The sequence below is a fragment of the Sinocyclocheilus anshuiensis genome, unplaced genomic scaffold (assembly GCF_001515605.1).
Source record: "Sinocyclocheilus anshuiensis isolate Anshui unplaced genomic scaffold, SAMN03320099.WGS_v1.1 scaffold1009, whole genome shotgun sequence".
In the NCBI taxonomy this organism is placed as follows: Eukaryota; Metazoa; Chordata; class Actinopteri; order Cypriniformes; family Cyprinidae; genus Sinocyclocheilus; species Sinocyclocheilus anshuiensis.
The window spans coordinates 206,703-211,512 of record NW_015555761.1 but is presented as its reverse complement, the minus strand read 5'-3'; the positions used below and the strand labels follow the sequence as shown (position 1 = coordinate 211,512).

General features: G+C 39.7%; 1 long non-coding RNA gene across 1 annotated transcript; it reads left to right on the top strand.

Moving 5' to 3' along the window:
- The first annotated feature begins 2,999 nt into the window (after window positions 1-2,999).
- On the top strand, window positions 3,000-3,480 carry LOC107673981 (uncharacterized). Its single transcript, XR_001632460.1, has 4 exons — window positions 3,000-3,042; window positions 3,110-3,172; window positions 3,246-3,342; window positions 3,417-3,480. It is a non-coding gene; the product is annotated as an uncharacterized LOC107673981 (long non-coding RNA).
- The last annotated feature ends 1,330 nt before the right edge of the window (window positions 3,481-4,810 follow it).

Genomic DNA, 4,810 nt, shown 5'->3' with positions numbered 1-4,810 from the left:
CTGTTATACAAGCTGTACACTCACTACTTTACATTGTAGCAAAGTGTCATTTCTTCAGTGTTGTCACATGAAAAGATATAATAAAATATTTACAAAAATGTGAGGGGTGTACTCACTTCTGTGACATACTGTATAGACAAAATGTTCATACACAGCTTGAGTAGCTGCACCAAAGCTGCTAATGGGATAACTGGGGTAAAACACGCTTTTCCAGTGCTAACTTACCCTGCTGTCTGTGAAGCCGATATATGCGATCAACTCGTTCAAGCCTCCGCAACATTTCATCAGTAAAAATTATACATCTCCCGCCCTAGCGCTGCGAGCAGGAGTACTCAATAGTTTAATATCGCTGTTAATTTTAGTCTACTATATGCTGCCCTCAGAGCAGGAGCATTCAGAAGTTTCATATCGCTGTTATTTTTAGTCTACTATGTGCTGCTCTCAGAGCAGGACCATTGAATAGTTTCATATCGCTGTTATTTTTAGTCTACTATGTGCTGTTCTCAGAGCAGGAGCATTCAATAGTTTCATATTGCTGTTATTTTTAGTGTACTATATGCTGCTCTCAGGGCAGGAGTATTCAATAGTTTCATATCTCTGTTATTTTTAGTGTACTATGTGCTGCTCTCAGAGTAGGAGCATTCAATAGTTTCATATCGCTATTTTTAGTCTACTATGTGCTGCTCTGAGAGCAGGAGCATTCAATAGTTTCATATCTGTTATTTTTAGTCTACTATGTGCTGCTCTCAGAGCAGGAGCATTCAGTAGTTTCATATCGCTGTTATTTTTAGTCTACTATGTGCTGCTCACAGAGCAGGAGCATTCAATAGTTTCATATCACTGTTATTTTTAGTCTACTATATGCTGCTCTCAGGGCAGGAGTATTCAATAGTTTCATATCTCTGTTATTTTTAGTGTACTATAGTAGACTAAAAATAACAGCGATATGAAACTTCTGAATGCTCCTGCTCTGAGAGCAGCATATAGTAGACTAAAATTAACAGCGATATAAAACTATTGAGTACTCCTGCTCGCAGCGCTAGGGCGGGAGATGTATCATTTTTACTGATGAAATGTTGCGGAGGCTTGAACGAGTTGATCGCATATATCGGCTTCACAGACAGCGGGGTAAGTTAGCACTGGAAAAGCATGTTTTACCCCAATTATCCCATTAGCTTTGGTGCGGTGAACTGAAGCAGTCGAATCAAAATGCATACGATCGGATATTTAGACGATGATTATTAGTTTTGTGCATGTAGTATAGTTGTAGGAGTTCTCGTGAGAATGTACGAGAGGTGGGGGGATGGGCAGTGATGAACATGAGTGATGGAGGTAGGACTTGGTTCAATAAAAAGTGAGTTACAGACCGTGGTGGGCCATCAGGGCCAGCAAAGCCTTCTCTGCTGGCCTAAAGACTATCAGAATCACTGATTTAGTTTAATATATTTTTCGTGACAGACCCATATGCTTAACCTATGCTGTCTGAGCCGGAAAGAGACTTAATAATAATAACCAACTCTTTATTACCTTTGTTACAACATTCAGTGTTATGGAAAATAACCATAATGACAGAAATTCACACATTTATAAACTGTAAGAAGTAAAAAGCTACAATTTGAGACCAGAAACGCATTACGTAACTGTAAGAGTAAATAATAATTATAATAATGATGATAATAATAATAATAATAACTATGCAGCCGTTTGTAAGGAAGCTTGTTAATTAACTAATTTCTCTATCCAGTGCTGTCACATCACGTGACAAAAGCACGAACGATTCGAAAGACTCGAGAGATGAACTAATCAATTCTCTTTCCGGCTCAGACTGCATTGGTTAAAGCTTATGGGGCTGTCACGTGATGAATGAGTAGTAGACATATTAGGGAAGTAACACGTAGCATTTTAATTATATTTTGCTAAAATGAACGAAATGACTCGAAAAAAGATTCGTTCATTTTGCTGAACGAGACTCAAAGGTCCGAGTCCGTAAAATGATCCGAACTTCCCATCACTACAGTGTATGTTTATATTAGAGCTTTTATCCAATCATATTTTACTGTTTCTCAGGTTTAGATTTTCAGTGCATTTTGAAAAAATATTTGCCTACTATATTTAGTCAATCTAAAAACAGTAGTCCTAAATGACTGCGAAAAACAGCCACACACCTCGGCACCGGCTCTGTGAAAGACTCCTGAAGATGAAAAACCACTAGAGTATGGTAGGTTAATTTTCATTTTTGACTCTTTTATCGCTTGATGCGTTGTATTCTGATGTTATTTGCGCAATATAAAGCCAGGTTTAAGTTTCCGTAAGAATATCTGTTTCCCAAGTGGAGCTGTATTAACCAGTCTTTTCCTCCGGGCGCAGCGCCGCTGGCAGAGGCAGACCAGCGGGGAGATGAGAGTCACAGAGGTACGTTAAAACACATGTATACACTTTTCTTCATCTTCTTGTATGAATTATTTTAATGTTACTTGCTTACTTTCCTAGTAAAGCTGTGCTAACCAGTATTTTCCTCAGTGACGGCGCTACACCGGGGCTAGGGGGGGCTATAGCCCCGTCAGAATTTTGAATAGCCCCGGTTTAGGTAAAGAATTTCTTCATTTTACTCCAGCTGACGGGTTAGATGCTGAGTCGCTTTTTGCTACTGTCAAAGAGACTCTTAGTAAATGTAACATTGATCACACTGCCTGCTCAGTGTTATGACGGCGCTGCCGTGATGTCTGGTGTTCACAACGGGGTCCAGGAGAAATTCAGAGAAGAGGTCCCTCAGGCAATCTACATTCACTGCCACGCACACCGCCTCAATCTATGGAAGCATATAGGTAGCGAAATTCAATTTAAAATGCAATATGCAAAATGGCAATGCAATATTCAAAATGGCAACGCAATATTCAAAATGGCATTTTATTTGTATTTAAATTTACATTTTCCATTACCCGTACGTGCAAAGTTTGTTGCAAAATGAAAATGAAATTATATAATTTACATTTGTTCTCTCTCTCCCTGGCATTTCCGTTTCCGTTCCCCTTTCCTATCCAGGTACGTCGAGTTTCGGCTGATGGTGTAATAATGCGTATGTTGCGAGGTTAATATGCTCTGTTTATAGTTTAATTTAGAGTGGGGCTGGTGTTGTTGGCGTGCGGCAAGCCGTGGCAGAGTTCGCTTGCAGGTATGGTTGGTTTTTGATTCTTTTTATGACCACCTTAGTCGTGGTATTTACTGTTTGTTGCGCTCCGTGCTAGCGACGAAGGCAAGTTGAATGCTGGCCGGTAGACTTGAGTTGCGGCACCGGTAGTGAGTAGCCATACAGCGGTGCGTCTGGTGTTGGTTCAACAACTCGTGAGTATGCCTCTTTTGTGTTTCATGTTTGGGTTTTGTGAATGTAGATTTAGTCTCGTATTCCTTGTTTAAAGGTAAAGGGGACATATCAAGATTTCCAAGCCCTATTCCTAGCCAAAGGACTTCCTGCAATGCCGCTGCTGTTTTGCTCAGGGATATTTTTTGGTTTTATTTGATCGTGTCGCGTACGGTCATCTGTGTGGTTAACGGGTTTGCGGCTCCGCGAGTCGCTGGGGGCTGTAACGTTAACTTCTGGGCATTGTGTCCGCCGGGTTTTCTATTAGTTTAATTTCTTTGATTTAATTTCCTTTGTCAACAGAGTAATTTGTTGCTATATTTGTTTGATTAGTTTTGCGGCTATTTTGTTTCTTTTGTATTTGGGTTGCTTTATTTTGTAGCTATATTTATAGTATTCATTTGTTTTATTTTTCTGGTTATGTATTTACTGTAAAGTGTTTCTTTATTCATGGATTCAGTTTTCTAGTGCCATTTAGGTGCTGGTTATCTGTCTGTTTTGTACGTGTGTCATCTGGAGGCCCGAGTGTCAAAGCTGCTACAACACAGTGTCTGTAAAATTATTATTTGGTGTTTGTCTTTACTTATATTTCGTATGATTTCCGTTTGAGTCTCGTTATAAATATTTCTCTTTCTAGGGGCCAGTGAGGACTTGTGTGGAACAGGGGAGGCTAGCTGCGTTATTCGGCGGTGTTTCACGGTGTGCTGTGAGTGCTCTGATATAACTTCCCTAGGACGGGTGTGTGTGGTATCTGATTTGCTGTGAACTGAGGTGGGTTTTGGACGACCTCCGGAGTTGCGGCCGGCCTGCCTTGTTCCCATTAATCCTGGCCCCGGAAGCTATTCCTACCACTGTGGGTGTGTTTCGTGAGAGAATTTTATTTGATGCCGGTTATTTTATAATAAAGTGTATTTCTTGTATCGATACTCGCGTCTCCCTTGTCTCTTTACCTTCAATTGGTGAAATTTACCTGTGTGTCCTTTTATTGGGAGTTATTTCCCTGGCCTCCCACCAGGGTGGCGTAGTCGGATAAATCTAATTAATATTTCCTTCCACTTGATTATGCCACACATGCAAATTTGAACGCTTTATAAGTTGCGAAATGAAAATGTATAAAACAAATTGATTTGATATGTGTAACATGTTCAAGCAGAAATGGTAGCAACATGATCATTTAAATGCTATTTGTCCTAAATGCATTTAGACTAACAGTTAGAACACTTAGGATTGCATTTTCATCATGAACTCTGGAAAGACGCTAAAAGCCTTTTTTATTATTATTATTATTATTATTGTTATGTATAGTACATGGGCCTGAGGGGTATTGTACAAAAGCAAGATAAGGGATTAAACTGGGATTTTCCAGTTATCCTGGTTGAATTTAGCCCTGACTCAGTTGCATGAAAGCAGACTAAATTATGTTACTATGGAGATTTATGCTTTGCAGCTAGC